Source organism: Artemia sp. Qi Xiang Cuo, chromosome 17 (assembly GCF_049724085.1).
Source record: "Artemia sp. Qi Xiang Cuo chromosome 17, ASM4972408v1, whole genome shotgun sequence".
Classification (NCBI taxonomy): domain Eukaryota; kingdom Metazoa; phylum Arthropoda; class Branchiopoda; order Anostraca; family Artemiidae; genus Artemia; species Artemia sp. Qi Xiang Cuo.
Window position 1 is genome coordinate 3,383,796 of NC_142810.1, and position 21,270 is coordinate 3,405,065.

The 21,270-nt window shown below is 33.0% G+C and overlaps 1 protein-coding gene and 1 long non-coding RNA gene across 2 annotated transcripts in view; one reads left to right on the forward strand and one right to left on the reverse strand.

Annotated features, from left to right (window-relative positions):
• LOC148941803 (uncharacterized) overlaps positions 1-21,270 on the reverse strand; it is a 93,073-nt gene that overhangs the window by 48,885 nt on the left and 22,918 nt on the right. The window lies entirely within an intron of this gene.
• LOC148941804 (uncharacterized) lies at positions 4,245-14,594 on the forward strand. The gene is made up of 3 exons (XR_016143153.1): positions 4,245-4,521; positions 9,363-9,789; positions 14,314-14,594. It is a non-coding gene; the product is annotated as an uncharacterized LOC148941804 (long non-coding RNA).

The window sequence follows — 21,270 nt, forward strand, 5'->3', positions numbered from 1 at the left end:
GACATCATCTCTCAGACATTAATTAACCTCCTCGGAAACAATTCAGGTCGAACTCCAAAGACATTAATTAACTTGACGTCATCTGTCAGACATTATTAAACTTTGCCCGAAAACAATTTGATTAATGACTGACAGCACAGGTGTTCCACTTTGATTAACCACGTGTTCTCCCTAATGACTTCATGCCCATATGTGGTGGGGGTTCCGGACCTCCTGAGGCATCTCTACTTATTTCATCTTTATAACCCAGTCCAAGTTACCCGTTATTAACCTAGGTAATCCTAGGTCAAGGATTATTTTTCTAGGTCTGGAAACTCAATACAAAAAATTTGGGTTATCAAAACTTCGCTGGAACAAAATTTGAGCTATTGAGGCTCCAGCAGTCTATCTAAATCCTATGTTCAAAATGAACACCTAAGTAATGGATTCATCGAGTGCTTGTTTTGAGGTAGTTTCAAAGGAACCCTTCCTTTGGAAGGATAGGGATTTTTTTTTTATTGTTAAATGTGGACATTATGAATATCAGTTTACTCCTTTTTTTCTACATTTAGTCCGATTATTTGTTATATTTCTCATTTAGTCCACTTATATATCCTTTTTGTTCTTGTTCTCTTATTGTCAAGTAGGAACACCAGTTCTCTCGTTTTTATTATTTTTTGTGCTATTTTTTTTTCTCTTTTCTTACAGCTGACTATTCTTAGTACGACAGATCTCAAAGAAAGATTCGAAGCTCTCGCCGAAATTGGGGCATTGGTCCAATAGTGGCAACCATGACTAAGCCTAGAGGTTCTTTCTGTAATTGGCGCTGCCATTTCCCTAATTGGCGAAGTTTTTTCTGTAATTGCTGCAGGGCTTATTCAATATGTTTAACACTTGTTCTGGATTATGCTCAAATTCTTATTTAGTCCGGAATGGGTCTGAGAACGACTTTTATGACATGCATTTTAATAGAGCTCATTGTGTATTAAAATAAGTGATTATGTTTGTAGAATATTAAAGACTATGGATGAAAGTTAACTACCGTGTTTTCCATCCCAATATTAAAAATTTTTTCTAAAATCTTTCGAGTCGGACTATTTCACCCCTTTTTTTAATACTATTCTAATTTTATTTTTATTAAACGTATATGAATTCCCTCTGTGACTGGCTCGAAAGACTTACTAAACTTCCTAGAAATTGATAAATTGTGGGACGAAATGTGATTTTTTGCCCCCCCCCTCCAGGATTGAAGATATGTTAACTAGCGCTTTGCTGAAAACACAAAAGTCAAGCATAAAAATCAGGAAAGAACTTAAAAACTTAAAAGAACTTACATATTTAAAATCAAAATGATAAGCCAATTCTTTTGATATATCTATTGATATTAATATTCCATTTTTATAGTTTTGGTTACTATTGAGCCGCGTCGCTATTTATTTATAGTTCTGTACCACGAACTGTTTGAGCTACCAGAGCCTCTACAATAGAATTTTCTTTACATTACACACATCTTTTAAAATACATTGAAGTGCTTCATATAAATAGAAAAAGAAAAATATTACCATTTAAGATTGCTGAACATAAGTTCCTAGCAGTATTTACCGCCCCAATACAGTTATTAATACTTTTAAATCAATTAGCTACTTAGGATTTTAATTGATTTCAAGTTCGTCCTCTTCAAATTAGAGTCTTAGTTTGATGTCCTAAGCCACCTAAACTGTCACCTAACCACCAATGCGCTTTTGGTGTCTGCTTCCCCCATCCCCACTCCATGGTAATTTTCTACCGGCTCCCTTGTTTCACCATCAATAAAATCCGCGATAAATACCATTTATATCCGCTATAAACACAATTTTAAACTCAAGTAAGGACATGATTAAGTTGTTTATCACAGTCGATAACATTAGCTCTGAGATATGGTGTTTATTCGATATTAAACTAAAAACGGATTTTTTTTTCCGAAAGTAAGGAAATTTGGTTTGATACAATTCCCCTTGTATCATCATGTACGCTAAATCTGATGGTGTAATTTTAATTAAGATTTATTGACTTTTAAGATGTCTCTCTTCCTTTTCTTTAATCTGGCAAATTTGCGCAGCTTTGTGGGTTTTGATGGACAATAGTTATCTTGTTGAACTTTATATATCAAAATAATAATTCAATTCTGTTGATGCATCTTTTGATATCTAATTTAGTTTTTTTTTACTATTCAGCCGAGTCACTCCTTACTTAGGCTACCCCTCGTCACCACGAAGTGTTTGAAATAGTTCTGGGTTGGTAAATTAAAAAAAAATATATATAAGTACTGAATAAATACAGAATAGTTTCATTAAATTTGTCTATTTTATTTGAGATTCACAATTTTCCAAATTTGTTATTGACACATCCACGCCGCCAGAAACTTCAAAGCAAACAGGTTCTATAAAAAACAAATTTTTCGGCACTCTGAATCGAATACACACCATTTCTCTTCCTAAGTTAACTGTTCCCTATTTTACGGAAAAATGTTCATTCTGTGAACTTTTATAATATCAATCATTTCCCTTTAACATGTTAAAAACTAAGGGAAGTGTCAATTTCTATTTACTCAGTATGACTCTTGGGTGCTTGTGAAGTGAATATTAATGTAAATAACATTAATTTAAAAAAAAAGTTTTTTTTAGTTAAGTAAAGAGCGACTTTTAAACTTAAAACGACAAATAATTAGTCCTTCACAGGCTTTATCATCTCTAGTTGCTGAATTTTATCCCCCCCCCCCTTGGACCAAACACCCAGTGGGCCCAGTAGCGGTCCCCCCTGTTTGATTTTCTGTGTGGTTGTGTCGTAGGGGGAAGGAAGGTATTGCATGGTGGCGGAGAAGCTTAGTGATCAGGAGGACAAAGAGTAAAAAATTTGTCACACGATTAATACAGTGTATTGACGGTCGGTGGAGAGCTATAAAATACACAACTTCTATGGGACATCTAAAATTTTTTTTCAATATTTGAACATAAGGGGGGGGGGGTAAAGTATTTGGACAGTTTGAAGTCCCGGTATTATTTAAAAAAATAAGAAATTAAATTTATAAGTTTTTTCAACTGAAACTAAGGAGCAACATATAAACTTAAAGAATACAGTTACCATAATTTATTTATTGTAATCTAACTGTTTGAAGTTGTAAAGTAGAAAATATCACAACCATATAAATCTTTGAAAACTAGGAAAAATCGGAAATTGAATTTTTGAGGCCAAATCTATGTACAGCTTTATACTTTATTTTATATGATATGTTAACATGACAATTCTTTTGAAATAGGATTGGCATATTTATTTATATGCTAGTACACGTAATACCGACAAATCATCACATACCCAAGCCACCTAAGGTCACCCCACCTGTACATGCTTTTTCTTCGTGACCCCTCATCGCGTTCAGACTCTTGTCTTGTCGTTGCTGTGGGGCATGCCTGAAACTCTATGCCTGTTTGGGTTCAGAACTCTCATACCCTTGGTAACTTTAAAAAACTAAATGTTTTTGTTTGAGAAAAATAGCTGATTACAAATTATTTTAAATAATTTAGTTTGAAACTTGAATTCTAATGGAGTGTTTTTTTATGATTTAGTTTTGGTTCTTTATGTCACTGACAAAGTGAGATTTGTTTTTGGTGTTAGGTGATGTAGAGATTGTTTGTCTTCGTATGAGCATTTGCGAGAGAAATAATTTTGATACATTTTTGTCTAGGCCTAGTTCAGTAACCTGCAAATATTTTTTTTGTGTTATTTTTTTTTTCTCAGATAACAGGCCTCTGCGCCATATGGCTCTTTTATTTTTTTTTCTCAGATAACAAGCCTCTGGGCCATATGGCTCTTTTATTTTTTTTTTCTCAGATAACAGGCCTCTGCGTCATATGGCTCTTTTATTTTTTTTTATCAGATAACAGACCTCTGTGCCATATGGCTCTTTTATTTTTTTTCTCAGATAAAAGGCCTCTGTGCCATATGGCTCTTTTATTATTTTTTTTCTCAGATAACAGGCCTCTGGGCCATATGGCTCTTTTATTTTTTTCTCAGATAACAGGCCTCTGCGCCATATGGCTCTTTTATTTTTTTTTCTCAGATAACAGACCTCTGGGCCATATGGCTCTTTTATTTTTTTTTTTCAGATAACAGGCCTCTGCGCCATATGGCTCTTTTTTTTCTCAGATAACAGGCCTCTGGGCCATATGGAGTTTTTTTTTATGATTGTTCAATAAAAAAAATTGACATGAGAAATGCAGACATATAAGCTAGTTTTGATTATTATTATTATTTTAAATAGGCCAATATTCTGGTCGGGGCCTACTTTACTGATAAACATTTAAATATTTTTGCTATTTTCGGGGAAGGTTTATAATCAGATAGTAGTGACTTTCGGTTGTCTGTGACTGACGAAAATTAACATTTTTCCTTGAAACATAAGTTTATATGGGTTAAATTTAATTTTAAGTTCTAATTTGATATGTTTATTATATTCAATTTTTTTAAGATGGTGGTGGCTCTCCAAGAAGACGGAATGCTGCAATGGTAAGATATTTATAGTTTACTCTTTTATGTTTGTATTTTAATATTTTATTAACGTGTTAAATATTATCTTGACGAAAAATTTGACGAATTTTTTTTTCTTCCACGCTTGAATATCTCTCCTTATAGTCTCTTTCAGAATAAGCGAACCATTTCAGAATTCGCTTATTATCGTTTGGTCTCAGTTGGTTTGCCGAAATGTACGATTTTTGGGAAAGTATTGTCCATTAGTTTTAAAAATAGACCAAACAATCTTGCTCTTTATTGCATCACAGTCATCAAACAGTTCGTAGTAATGAACTGTAAGAAAGGAGCGAACCGGTTCAATAGTAACCAAAACTCTAAAAACTGGAATTTTGATACCAATAGATACATCAATAGAATCAGATTATTAAGCTGATTTCAAATATATGATTTTCATTAAGTTTTGTCTTACTCATCAAAAAATACTTACCTGAGAAAATTAGCCTTATTTTGAAAAAAAGGATGAAACAACCCTAAAAGTCATAGAACTTTAATGAAATTCACACCATCAGATTAAGCGTATTAAAGAACCCTAGTATAGAAGTTTCAAGCTGCTATCTGCAAAAATGTGGAATTTTTTTTTGCCATAAGAAAGATCACGGATGCGTGTTTGTCCTGATTTGTTAATCCGTGTATAACCCGGATTTTTTTCCCAGGGGTGATCGTATCGATCCAATAGTCCTAGAATATTTTGAGAAGGTTCATTTGAACGGAAATTAAAAGTTCTAGTGCCCTTCTCAAGCGACCAAAAAAAGGAGGGCAACTTGGCCCCCTGCCACGATCATTTTTTCCCGAAGTCACCCAAGCAAAAATTTTGAGATAACCATTTTGTTCAGCATATTCGAAAATCTAATAAATATGTCTTTGAGGATGACTGAATCCCCCACAGTTCCCGGGGGAAGGGCTGCAAGTTATGAACTTTGCCCATTGTTTAGATATAGCATTGGTTAGCGGGAAGTATACAGACGTTTCAGGAGGGATTTTTTTCTAGTTGGGGGGTTCGGAGGAGGGGGTTACGGGGAGGATCTTTTCATGGAGGATGTTTCCTTGGGGAAGGGACATTTTTATGAAGGGGGCGCCGGATTTCCCAGCATTATTTAACAAACCATCAGAAAATTAAATAAAAAAAACAAAGTTTTTTTTTAACTGAAAGTAAGGAGCAACATTAAAACTTAAAATGAACAGAAAATATTACGTATATAATGGGTTTCACCCCCTAGTCAATACCTCGCTCTTTACGCTAAAGTTCGAATTTTGTTTGAATCAGAATTAAACATAAACAGAAAAAAGCAGAAATGAAATAAAAACGAAAAAAAAGGACCTCACGGGTCTAGTGCCATCATCCTTACTTACTTACTCTAAATTCTAACAGATCTGTTCCTTATTATGGTTTCTTGTTAAAGAAGAAAGGAACCAAATTCCCTCTCGCTGCTACTTGAGCAAAGCTTATAGTATTTCTATTTTCCCTTGAAAGGTTCTTCTATAACCTAGCCGTGTCTAAAATATTAGAAAAGGAGCTCATTTCACTATATAAATTCTCTGGTGATCAAAATTAGCTATTCCCTGCCGTGATAGGAGTAAGGTAAATAGGAAAGATGTGGGGCACAATTTTAACCTTACATATCTTAATATGAAAGGTTCTTTTGTAACTAAATATTGAAAGTTTGTCCAAAGTCTGAATTACAATCCAGTATTAAGCAGAAAAATTGAAAAAGTGGGAAACTATAAATTTACAGTTATTGATATTAAATTTCATCAGGAAGATATTAGATTTTCAGGGGGCTAGTACCCCGCATAATATTTTGGTTTGGCCTGACCACTATTTGAAAAATAATTATAAATCAAAGAAAAAAGTCTTTTAAACTAAAAGTAAGGAGCAATAGTAAAACCTAAAATGAATCGAAATTATTCCGCATATGAGGGGACTGTCCCGTTGTTAACCTCTCGCATTTTACTCTAAAGTTTGAACTTGAAATCCCAATTCTATGCTTTATATGCTATGCTTTACTCCAATTATATGCTATGATTTACTCTCCCCCCCCCCTAATGTGCAAACATATAGCCCAAATTTGTTTCTAAACTATTATTTTTATATTCTATTTCATTAGTATTGACCAAACTTGACTTCTTTCGTGTGTAACATATTATGCATTAGTACCCAAAATTGTTTTCAGCTTCACAACTTTGCTCAATCCCAATTTATAAGGTTTTAAAGATATGCAAGTACATTTAATAAATTTTTGAAAAAAATCTGACATGGCTTAAAATTCTACTCAAATAATAGGAATTACATTTTCAGAACTAAAGCCAGAGAAAAAGAAAATGATAACTGAAAATTAAGGTGAAATGTTGTTTTGTCTAAATTTCAATACCTGTCATGTAGACAAATTTCATGCTTTACCCTATAGATCCATCCCTGGAAGTTTCATTTTCCTAACCTAACCTCTTTCCAAGATAGCCAAAAGTATAGCTAAAGTAGAATTCTTCACCTGACCAAAATACAAACTAAATACTCAAATAAAATATAGCTACAATTTATTTTCCAACCCAGCCAAAGCAAATTGTCTGGTATAAAGTAGTTGCTTGACCAGTTTTTTGTATCATGCTTGCATCATTCGCGGTTGAAAATCTCAGTTTATTATAGGCTATAACCGATAAGTAGGAGGGGCTAACCCTTTTTCTTTATTTAGTAAGTATTGCATTAGAAAAAATGTTAGAGTCAATACTGTAAAATGAGTAAATTACCCGTGATAATGTTTGACTAATATAATGGCTTAGGTTAACGTTTCCCAATAATTGAAGATTTGGTTATTTCGTAATGTTGAAGATAATGATTAAACTGGTTTTACCTCTGTAGACCTCTGCAGGCCCAGGCACATCAGGCAGGACTTTAAGCAGTAGACCTGCCTTTCCACAATTGTGAAATATTCGTGGTTTTTACCTCGAATCTTTCATCAATCCTCGAATCTATCCTCGAATCCTCGAATCTACTTTTCATCAGCTTCAACGTTTCAAACAGTTCGTGGTAACGAACTGTAAGTACGGAGCGACCCGGCTCAATAGAAACCGAAACTTCAAAAAACTGAATTTTGATAGTAATAGATACATCAAAAGAATCAGATTTTAATGCTGATTTAAAATATATAAGTTTCAAGTTTTGTTTTACCCCTCAAGAGTTACGTGCCTGAAAAAATTTGCCTGATTTTCGAAAAAAGGAGGAGACTGAAAATCACACCATCAGATCCAGCATATCAGAGAACCCTACTGTAGAGGTTTCAAGCTCCTATCTGTTAAAATGTGGAATTTTGTATTTTTGCAAGAAGAAAGATCACGGATGCATGTTATATTTGTTTGTTGTTTTTTTTTCCCCAGGGGTGATCGTATCGACCCAGTGGTCCTTGAATATTGTGGGAGGGCTCATTAGAACGAAAGTTGAAATTTCTAGTGCCTTTTTTATGTGACCAAAAAATGGAGGGTAACTAGTCCCCCTCCCACGCTAATTTTTTCCCAAAGTCACCCGATCAAAATTTTGAGATAGCCATTTTGTCCAGCATGGTCGAAAAATATGTCTTTTAGGATAACTTAATCCCCCAAAGTCCCCGGGGGGAGGGCTGAAAGTTATGAACTTTACCCAATATTTACTTATAGTATTGGTTATTGGGAAGTATACAGACATTTTCAGAGGGAATTTTTCTGGTTGAGGGGGGGAGGGGGGGGGTCAGGGTTTATGTGAGAGTATCTTTCCATGGAGGAACAGACGTTGCTATAAAGGGGGCACCAAATTCCTCAGCATTATCTAGAAAAAACGGTCAGAAATTAAATAAAAAAACAATTTTTTCCACTGAAAGTAAGGAGCAGCATCAAAACTTAAAACGAATAATGCCTAGCTCTTTAAGCTAATGTTGTTTATTGTTTTAAAAAATAGAGTAGTTGTGAGAATGAGTAACTTCAGCGTAAAAAGCGAGGTGTTGAGTAGGGGACAGCCCCTTTCATATACGAAATAATTTCTATTCGTTTTAAGTTTTGATGTTACTCCTTACTTTCAGTTGAAAAAATTGTTTTTTATTTATTATTGAGGAAAAAATTAGAATACAGACACTGATTCAGGTCGGGCTGCTTTACAAGTTTCAGCCAATGACCTCTGGTTCTGAAACTAGGATCAACAACAGTACACAATACAGGGGGATTCTTGAATTTCATCAGTTGATAGGTTAGGATGACATCATCTCTTCTTCTTCTGAGAGTAATTGTTGAGATTTTCAATTTAATACGCGCTCTCATTCAATCGCCTGACATTCTGTTCATCAAGGGTTTTATATTAAGTCTCTCTGTATTAGAGCACAACTATACGCTTATAATGGTGGGTTAATTCCCTCCACAGAAAGTCCAAAGGAGCTCCCGCCTATTATTTAAAACAGTGGTCCAAAAATAGTTTTCTCCAATTTAGCCCGCTCCCTCCGAGTAATCTGATACCCCAAAGCCTAGGACTCTGTGATTTAAAGATATTTTAATATTGGTTGTTGTGGAATATTGATTAAATTATTTTAATTCTAAGCAGTAGGGGCTTCTGCTTTAACCTTAAAAAAAACATACAAAAGTAAAAAAAACACGAAAAAAAACTAGTAAATAATTTCATTTGTTCCTTATAAGTGTTTTTAACAATGCATTTCTACTAAACATCCAGGGAAGGTAGAAACATCCAGGGATTCAAGCTACTGAGGTTTAACCTGATTCTTAAACTATGTATTTTATTTCTATTTTAGACTATTTTAGACTATTTTTTTTTGATTTTTGTATTTTAAGTTGGATTTCATTCTCAGGTATGTGATGAAAACCAGATAGAGATAGTTGACCTCTCTTATTTGCCATGCTTACGAAGTCTTACAAAGCCAATCACTTATCCTCCAAAGTCTTCAGTTTGTCATCGCAATTTTGTTAGTAAAATGGTTGTAGACATCAAGCAACCGAGTACTTCAGGGGGGTATAGGAGACTTTCAGACAAGGAAGTAGAAGAAAAATCCTACGAATCGAGTGGAATAGTGTCTGGACTTCCAATTACCCAAAACGAACCTGATGAAACAAATTTAGCTTCAGAGTCTCAGCACGGAACAGTTTGAAACCGATCTGTAACTCGTTCGAGGACTTGACAGACTATCAGTCTATCAGGTTCGAGTCCAAGGACTCGAAAAACAACAGAAGTCGGTTACTCCTTTTCTGTCGGTTACTCCTTTTGCTGTAACATTGAAGGTATTTTTAAGAAAGCAGTATTAAAGGCAATTAATATTAAATGTTTTCTCGTTTGTTATAATTCAAGGCTAGTTGTATTCCGTCTTCACTAAAGAAAAAAATTTTAAATGGAACCCTATGAAGGTAATATCAAAGAGCATGGACGAAAGCATACCCTTTCTAATTATGGGGAAGTGTCCAGGGGAGGAGAAATAGTGACAAAGAAAAAAGTGACAAAATTCAAACTTTAGCGTAAAGAGGGAGGTATTGAGGAGGGGACAGCCCCTTTCATATACGGAATAATTTCTCTTCGAATTAAGTTTTAATGTCGCTTCTTACTTTCAGTTAAAAAAACTTGTTTTTTTATGTAATTTCTGAACGTTTTTGAATTATTGCTGCTTTGATTTTGGCTCGTGGTACATGAATAATTAAAGCGAAACTTTTCTGGCTATTTTACTTCTTTGAATAGAAATCAGTATGAAAAGTCATTTAATTGCGTAAAAAGCCAAAAACTGATAATTGCAAAAATATTTGTATATATTTTAACAAGGGATTACAAAAATTCAAAAACCTAAAAAAAAAAAAAGTTTGAAGCCTAGTCGTACATATAGTTGTTATAAATTGGAGTAGATTCAATAATAAAATATATTTGAACAGAATCAGTATGAAAAGACATTAAATTGCGTAAACAGCGAAAAATTGGTAATTGAACAAATATTTGGATATATTATGACAAAGGATTGCAACAATTCAAAAAACTTAAAAAAAAGTTTGAAGCTTAGTAAAAATCGATGTTAGAAATCAGACTTGCTGTAATAATCAAATATCTTTGAATAGACACAAAAAGACATCAAATTGCGTAAAAAGCAATAAACTGGTAATAACAAATATATTTGTATATATTTTAACAAGGGATTACAACAATTCAAACAATTTTTAAAATAAAACCAAAAGTTTGAAGCTTAGTAGAAATTATTGTTAGAAATCGGTATGTTATAATAATCAAACATCTAAATAGACTTTAGTATGAAAAAACATTTAATTGTGTAAAGAGCAAAAAAAATGTAATTACAAAAATATTTGTATATATTTTAACAAGGAATTACAACAATTCAAAAACCTTGAAAAATGAAATCAAAGTTTGAAGCTTAGTAGAAAGCATTGTTTGAAAACAGACATGCTTTGATAATCAAATATCTTTGAAAAGACACAGTATTGAAAGATGTTAAATTGCGTAAAGAGCAAATCACTGATAGTTTATATAATACTTATATATATTTTAACAAGGGATAACAACAAATCAAAAACATTTCAAAAGAAAACCAAAAATTTGATGATTAGCATAAAGTTGTTTGAGAGTACAACACTATTTCTTTTCTTAAAATCCAAATGGCTTTTTCAGAAATGAAAAAAAAAATTGAAAATTATTCAAGTTCAGTTCAGAATCGCTAAAGCTATTATATCAAATGAAAAAATATTTAAGGTGTCTGAGAGATAATTTTATGTTTTAATTAAAACAAGTGAAATTTGGAAAAATTTTAGAAATAGTTCTTTTTATGTAAGATAAAATCAACTCGCTTCGTCATTAAGCTTACATGTTTCAACGCAACCAGTTATTTAATGTCAGTAGGAAGGGCCAAAAAACGAAAACGTTCAATTTTTACAAATGATTATTCGCTGTTTGGCAAGGGATTGCAACAATTCAAAAACCTTAAAAAAGAAAAACCCAAAGTTTCTAGCTGAATACATATATATACATAATAATAATAAGTACATAATAATCAAATACCTTTTAACAGGCACAGTGTGAAAAGACATTATATTGCGTAAGAAACAAAAAACAGGTAATTGCAAAATTTTTGTACATATTTGAAAGAGATTACAATAATTCAAAAACCTTCAAATGAAAACCAAGAAACTGAAGCTTGGTAAAAATTGCTGTTAGAAATTGGATTTGCATTAATAATCAAATATCTTTAAAAAGATACCGGATGAAAAGACATTAAATTACGTAAAGAGCGAAAAACTGGTAATTGCAAAAACATTTGTATATATTTTAACAAGGGATTAAAACAATTCAAAAACCTTAAAAAAGAAACACAAAAAGTTTGAAGCCTTCTAGATATCGTTGTTACAAATCGGACTTGCTTTAATAATAAAATATTTTTGAAAAGACAGTATGTATTATGAAATCATTTCAATTTGTATGGGGTTAAAACACAAGCGACGGTGAAACTCCATGTGTAGAAGAATGCAGCGTCAAAAGACATTAGATTGAGTAAAAAACTGGAATTGCAAAAATATTTTTATATATTTTAACAAGGGATTGCAATAGTTCAAAAACCTTAAAAAAGAAAACCAAAGGTTTGAGGCTCAGTAGAAAATCGGTGTTAGAAATCGGTCTTGCTTCAATAATCAAATGTCTTTGATAAGACAATCAGTTAACACCACCCATTCCATCCCCCGAAACAGAAAACAGGTAATTGCAAAAAAATTTGTACACATTTAAAAAAGGAATTACAATAATTCAAAAACCTTCAAAAGAAAACCAGAAACTGAAGCTTGGTAAAAATCGTTGTTAGAAATTGGATTTGCATTAAAAATCAAATATCTTTGAAAAGATACCGTATGAAGACATTAAATTACGTCTAGAGCAAAAAATTGTAATTGCAAAATTATTTGTATGTATTTTAACAGGGGACTAAAACAATTCAAAAACCTTAAATAAGAAAATCAAAAGTTTGAAGCTTAGTAGATATTATTGGTACAAATCGGACTTGCTTTAATAATAAAATATTTTTGAAAAGACTGCAGTCTAAAAAGACAGCCAATTATATCAAATTGTATGCGTTTAAAAGACAACTGAAAGTTAAAATCCATATGCAGAAGACTGCAGTATGAAAAGGCATTAAATTAAGTAAAAAGTAAAAAACTATAATTGCAAATATATTTGTATGTATTTTAAAAGGGAATACAACAATTCAAAAACCGTAAAAAAGAAATCAAAATTTTGAAGCTTACTAGACAATATACAAATACCATTTCCATTTCATATTCCAAAAACATTACCTAAATTCTTTTGTTTTAAGTACATGGAATAACAAGTTGACAAATTTTTAAATCGCTAGTTATTATTTAAACTGTAAAATTTTTGTGTTTTAATTCAAACTTACAAATACCTGAAATCTTTTTAATTTAGTTTTTTTTTGTTAGATAAATCAACTCGCTACGTGATTAAGCTTAGAGATTTGAATGTGACCAGTTATAAAATGTCAGTAAGAAGGCCCAAAAAACCAATTTACAATTATTATTGATGATTCTTTGAAACCACCTGAGCTATCAAACGTGATAAGACCAAGAGAACAGCCCGAACAAATTAAATTTACAATTGGTTATAATCAGAAATATGGACCATCAAATGAAACAAGACCGAAGACTCAGCGTCTTAATTGAGACAGATTCTGCTTGTCAAAGATTCAACAAGCCAAATTTGAAATTTGACAAAAAAAAAAACTTAATTAATAAAAATAACTTATAGGTACATTAATTTATTAATAGAAATTCGGTTGGAGGCTCGTCTTTCAGGTAAAAGCAAATTTTTGCTTGTCAAAGATTTGACAAATCAGCACCACATTGACATTTTTCGTAATTTAGAGTTAGATAAATAGTGGATGGCTGTCAGCTTTCCAATACCTGTTGATGACATCTGATGAATTATCGCATACATGTTTCCCAGTCTGCCTTGTTCAAAACAACATGTACCATCGTTTTTCATGCCTCAAGTAAATCCAGTTATTATTCCTGTAAACTTGACTTTGTGGCTTACCGTATTTTGATTTTGTAGGGCAGAGTTGGAGGTCCTTTTTTATTTCAATTTCTATCAAACCTTTTACAACATTATGCTAAACAAATACACTGTAGCAAATTTTTATAGATATTAAGTATTTGATTAAATTTTGTTGTCAATAAATATTTAGTTTATTTAATTTAATATTATATCTAATAAATATTAGTAGATTTTTGGCTTCAGTCGCCTGCACAGAGGTTAGCAATCCTGCCCAAAGAGTTTGGACGTGACATGTATTGCAAAGTACCCGGTTCGAACCTTTTCAGTGGTTGTCGCCACCGCTCTTGTCAAGGTTGCATAATCGAGATAGTTGATGTTTGTTATGAGGCATGAGGCAATGTTGTCTGTTATATAGACAGACCGTCTATACGGCTGGTAAATATCTAGTTGCCAGAACAAGCAGGTCACCATCAAGTTATGGGCTTCCATTAGTAAAAGATACGGTTGTTAAATTTCTGATTGCAAGATCATGCAGAAAATTATCAAGTTATTAATGCGCTGGAGCTCCCACTATTAAAAAAAAGAAACTCTAGGTACTGCCGATAGTTTTAAGACTTGAATTTTACCATGGGCACCTAAACATGAAACCGAATGTTAATGTTAATCGAATTTCTCAGGCCTACGTCTTACATCTCTGTTGAAAATCTTTGTACTTGGTGAATTTATATAAATTTGTATTTTCTTTGTTTCCATTGCAGATGCCACCTGCCCACCAGCCCAACTCTCCATCTGCCCGTAGTCTATTTGTTAGTTATTTTCATGATGTGAGTTATAGAATACGTCAGTTAAACACAATCACCGGAAATAATACCATAGACTACTTGGAACTACTAAAATTTACTGGACACAATCACTAGCATAGACTACTTAGAACTACCGAAATTCACTTCAAAATCCTTAAAATTCGCTTCACAAAAACAAGAATCAGCTCCAACTATACTTTTTGTAGACCTCTTTTTAGTAAATATATTGACATTTTGGAAAATTGTACGCGTATGAACTTAGGGGCTGTAAAGACAATTAAGAAATTTAAGGGTTGTTCAGTTGAAGTGGGTACTATTCAACCTAACCTAATTTTTTCTATGACTTCCAAGATCATGGTTCACATTTGCACATAGGCATATACTCAGGACTTCGTTTGAAGGGGGGTTGGCATTTTTTGGAGGGGAGGGTTAACAATTTTAAAAAGAACGCAGGTTTGTTAAATAGAAAGTGAGGAAATATCAGTGAAAAAAAAAACATATAAGAACTCAAGATGTCAGAAAGAGGGATATAGGTCCAAACCTATTTTACAAAGACTATGGTTAAACAAATTCGTAGTAAAATCAAATTGGAGACCTCCATCTAAATTCGAACGTGCTTTTCAACTTGTATATCAAAGAGACGCAGGTGATCTCAAAAATACATATTACAGTTGAATATCTCTCATTGAGTACTTTCAGTACTGGTGAAAACAAAACAAGGATTTCGTGAAATATCAAACATATGATTAAATGATTACAATTGTTTATCAAGTTAGTTCCCATATATTTTTTAAAAACATATCCTAGCAAACGGGGAGAAGTTTAGTAAATTGCACAAAACGCTAAAGGCGCGTTCTTAATCGATAATTAGCGGTCATTTAAAGAATTAGTGCTTAATCCAAATTTTGGGAACCTTATTTGGTGAAAGACCGTAGCTCGGGAGATTTCTATTATATACAACTTAAGAGACTAGAATTGCGATACCAGGCTATCAATTAGGGAGGAAGGAGACGATCACTTCTCCCTTGTGTTTTAAAAGTACTTTTTATTTGTATCAAACAGTTTGAAGCAATGAACTGTAAGTAAGGAGCGACCAGGATCAATAATAGCCGTAACTCTAAAACACGAAATTTTCATACCAATAGGTATATCAAAAGAATTAGATTTTTATCTTAATTTCAGATATATATAAGTCTTATTAACTTTAGTTGAATCCATCAAAGGTTAAGAACATAAGAAAATTTGCCAGATTTCCGAAGAAAAGGAAAAAGACCTCCTAAACCTCATAGAATTAATTAAGATATATTGATTTCATCCTTCTTATAGACAAATAAATTTGTAACATGCAGAATTAAGTTCAAAGAAATAACTTGGATTTTGTGTATAAGTTTAATCTCAAGCTACCAAAGCATAAACATTAATTGTTTTATATTTACGAAAAGATTGTAGAATGTCATATAAACCTAATTTTCCAGAAATTCATGGTACAAACTTCTATTACTACTACTATTACTAACAACTCACCACAGCACCAAGCCGTCAGAGGCCAAGACAGCTACGCACGCTCCTCCTCCATCCCAATCTATTCAAAGCCTCCCTTTATACTTCCGCCCATGAAGTTCCCATTTCCTTTTAATCTTTCTTTATGACATCCTCCCACCCCAAGCGGAGACAACCTGATTTCCGTTTAGACCTAGATGGTTAGCCAAAAAGAACAATCTTCGCCAATCTGTCATCCTTCATCCGCACAACATGCCCTAGCCACCTCAACCGTTCTTCCATTATAGCCCTAGAGAGCGGTATTGAACCACATTTTTCGTATTGCCTATTGTTTGAAATACGGTACAGAAATCTTGTCTTATTTATCACAAAGCGGAAAAGCCTTGGTAAATATATCTACCAGTTTGTGTCACAGTTTTGCCACCTGTAGCAGGAAAATGCTATTTTACCACAATTTTACCATGTACATAATTTTACACAACATACATAGTTGCCGAAACAAATTATAGGAACAAAAGATGAATTTAATATACTTTTTTGACAGGCAAACAAACGATATGACATGAAATCAATAACCTTTAAAGTGAAAAAACTTATGTTTTTTTCTCTATAATAAGAAAATTCAAAGGTTTTTTTAGGTTTAAAGGTTAATATATTTCTATGATGGGCCTTGATTCTCTATTCCACCAATAACAAAGTAAAATAATTTCTAACTCTAGGCCTACCTTTTAATGAATAAAGAATCTTGGATTTTAATAGATATTGAGAAAACTCGTAGTATAAATAAGCAAATCGGTATTTTTCAACATTTTTCTTTGCGCAAAATTCAAAGTAGACAGTTATATACATCGAAAAACTGGATTTAATTGCAAAATTCAGGATTTTTTTTTTTATTTTATCACGAAACCTCTAGGAGAAGACATCAAGACATATTGAAGCTTAATACACAGTATTCAAAACTAACGGAGAATAAAACCTGAATAATTTGGCTGAAACAAATTTGAGGAACAAAATGTGTATTTATTTGACAGAAATACAAACAAAATTACTAAAAATCCATTGACTATAATAGCGGAAAGGTTAGTTTTTTTTACAAATGTGAAAGTTCAAGGGGGGCAGGGTCAATCAGTACAAAGAAGGGCCATAAAGCTCTATTCCGATTATGACTAATTTACGATTTGCTAATTGGATGAGGAAGACCAAAATATTAATCTTAAATTTTTACTATTTATCAAGAAAGGAGACTTACTGATTTTACTCGGATATGTCAAGAGGAAAAGTAATTCTTTAGAGTAATATTAAATTAATCGAATAGGCAGACTTAGGAAGGAAATCGGTGAATTTTGTAGATTTATTGTCCCAGAAAATTCAGATAAACAAATAACTATATCAAAATACAACGGTAAATGTAATTACAACATATTTTTCTAACACTCGACATGTGAGGGTGACGGTCACGATCCTCTGAAGACACGAGTTTACCAGTAAGCAAGCGGCTCCCAATAGGGCAGAGTATTTATCCAGCTTATTTTTTAGCAGTACTGCTTTTCTTTGTATATATCTCCATATTATTTTTAATGTCAAGAATGTCCTAAGTATTCAAATCTTAATTTTATTTATAAGGGATAACAGATTATGAATCGGAAAATCCAGAAATTCCTAATTTTTCAAAAATGATTTTGGCAAAATATTAAAAATTTTCTATAATAATCAGGATGCATTTTTCAACACGAAACCAATGGGGGTGAGGGAGGAGTACTAAACACTACTGAACCAGAAGTGTAATATACAGGGTTCTAGAAATATATATATATATATATATATATATATATATATATATATATATATATATATATATACTATATATATATATATATATATATATATATATATATATAAATATAAAAAATATATATAAATATATATATATATATATAAATATATATATATATATATATATATATATATATATATATATATATATATATATATATATATATATATATATATATATATATATATATATATATATATATATATATATATATATATATATATATATATATATATATATATATATATATATATATATATATATATATATATATATATATATATATTTACATATAAAAGCTTTTCCATTTTGTCTTTTCTCAAGTTCATTTTATTAAGCAAAGTAATGTAATGTAGTTTCATATGGCAACTTTACAGTCATATAGTACAATAGTCAGGCGGCTATTAGTGAATATCAACTTGCTCTCAATCACTTTTAATTAATCATCATGTAAATGGAAACATTTCTTATTGACAATAAAGTCAGGATCCGCTTGAGTCGCACCGCCTTCAATAGCACCTCTCAGCCCCCCCCCCTAAAAAAAGTAGCTACATCCCTGATTGCAGTTCAATTATCAAGAATCAGAAAAAGAGGCTAGGAAACTGTGGAAACAAGAGAAGCCAGAGAAGTTTTAATGAAAATCACTCGAAAATTACTCTTATCTGGATAACTGACGAAGTTTTCCGTAAAGGTGCAAAAAATGGCTGAAAAAGTGACTACTGATAAAAACATTTTATTTATTACTATACATTATACAGTTTAACAGGCTTTAAAGTTGCAGAGGGCTGTCCAGTTGGAGGATGTACATAATTAGGTCCCTACTGCAACTCATTTATATTTGTGCAGTACCTCTGGAAGTTTGAGTACATGTGTCTCTAATCTACAACTGGACCAGGTTTTCTTCAAACGAGTAGTTGTGTTAAAAGACTTTCTAATCTCTCTGCCTTTGACGTCTAGGTTAATTCAATTGTTTTTATCGTTTCCTAGAGGGTTCTATGCAAGATAGAACACAATACGGTTCCGAATCGACTGCAAAAAAGATCCTTAACTCCTTTTATGAAGCGTCCAGACTACCAGCTTTCTGGAAAAATGAGAAGGAAAATTACTTCTGTTCCATTTTCTACTTCAAGCTGGAAGAGGATTGTCCACGGCGAAAACCCTACAAACTCCTTAACAATCCAGAAGACTTGTAAAAATCCCTAAATCCCTGAATCAAAAAGTTTGCCCCTAAAAGACCTCAAGAATCCCCAGTACAAGTGTTTAATTCCTATAATGGAAACACTGTTTGTCGCTTATATTCAATAAAACAAGGAACTAGACACGTGAACATAAGATAGGAACTTCCGTACTCTAACCTGTCAATTATAAAACTATGTAATCTATCACGGACGAGAAATTCCTGCAAACACGCTAAGCTTACAATATTGAAATTAGTCATCTAGGAAATTGACATTTGACAATTTATCAAGGAGGCACACTTGTGCCTCTATAAAGAGGCGACCCACCACAATGTTAAGCGATTTCAGGTCCTAGAGGTCGCAGAGAGACGGCGGTAATCGCATTTTGTAGCCCAAGCTCAAACTAAGAAACTTGCAAAATTTCATCCTCCTCCGACTCCATCTTCATGGGGTAAACTGGGCCGGAAGTTTGGACCCTCCCACCACAGACCCTTTAACGTTGTCCGATTAGGCTGAAATTTAGAGGTTAAGCTTTCCTAGGGCCCGAGAACTTATCCTCGAAATTTCAGCTCAATCACGATCACTCCTTCCCTGTTTTCAAAAACCAAATATAGCCACTTAAAATCTCATCATGATATCTTTTTTTCTTAGCCACGCCTACAGGCCACAGTGTGTGCAACGGATCCGGTTGAATGAGTGGACTCATTCGAAGCAGAATTCGACCTGTTGAGGGCCTCTTAGATATTTTCAGACCGAAAAAATTATCCCCCGAATTTACATTTACGAAAAACCTCGTTTTCCTATATTAGCCCATGTTAATCTTTACCCCACCACAACCCCCTTTAACGTTGCCTTACGATTTAGTTGATAATTTAGAGGAGTAAGCTTTCCAATGGGGCCTGGGAGCTGTAATCCATGCTTGACACTTTTGAGCTCAAATCACATGGTATCGCGCCTTCACTGAGATTTTCGAATAAACAGATATCACGTTGTGTTAGGAATTTGATATGCGTCGAAAATAGTTCCTTTTCTACTACAGTTAATTTATATCTCTTGTTAATTTTTCTCTTGTATGACTTGAATCAAGACAGTCAAACTAAAAATGCGGACGGAGATTAGAGTACACCTCAGAGTCATATCTGCTATTCTACTAGTTCAGACCTTAAAACGTACAGGGTGTAGGAGCACTACTTGTTGCGCTGTTGAGTTTGAGCCCAGTGCTTAGTGTATAGGATTAGTACCCTTATATTTCGTACAGGAATTGACACATTGACCAGATGTTCAAGAGCGGAAGTCCAACTTGAACTCCTGACACGATCAGCTAACAGTTAGTTAATTAATAATAGGTACTAAACTGTATAACAAGTGCAGAAGGGGGTTCGAAAATAACTACTTTGCATGTAAGTTAAATAGTCTGAATTACAAGATCTAACCTTAAAACGTACAGTATTGAATAGTTATTGTCTAAGTTCTATTCTTTCGCAAAACAGTAATATTTAAAACAAACAGTTCTGTAAACTGACAGTAAGGTAGCGACATATAAGGAACTTAAAACTATTAGAAATTATTTCGTATATCGGAAAGAGACATCTTATCCCATCAATGCCTCGATATTAACACTAAAGTTTGACTTGCTACAGTCAAACATTCTTTTGTTGTAACCGGAGCTTGAGAGTTAAGCTTGTTTCTTAGAGGGAAAATGTATACTTTGCCGTCCCCTTTCGTATCGATCATTACTGTTAATTTTAAGCAATTTTGGCCCATATTTAAAGTATTACAATTTAAGGCTTGGGGGTTTCGGCAGCTCCCAAGCTGTGCCTCCTGATCCCTGTACGTTCTAGGTTCGACCTTGCTAACTCAGCCTCATCAACTCTTTAGAAATCGCAGCCTTGGTTGCAACATGATATTATGTATTTAACATGTAAATACTTGTAGATTTTCAGCCTACAGTTTACATATTTTCTGCTAAAGTATAGTGCAACAACTTTACTATTCACTAAACAATTATTCTCTATCCTCTCAGACATGTATAATCTCCTGAAGTCAACATTTTCGTATGATCATGCACGCTCAAATCTTTTCAGAAACTCCTGGTTTAGTCCTCACTTACACTCTATTAGCACCACTCGAAGGTCCGCAATCTCTCACAAGAGTATTTTCCTATGGACCATGCATGTGCAAAGAGGGGAAGGAGTGGATTTCAGGTCTTTTGAAAACACTCTGAAAACAAACAAAATCAAAAAACATACACGACGAATACTTTCGATCCACAACCACTGAAAACTGTCTAATGAAAGCTCCTAGTTAACATAATTTTACGGTTTCCTATTAAGAAAATATCACCATAGCTGATGTGCAATTTGACTGACCAAACACCTTACAAAACATCGATATAATTCT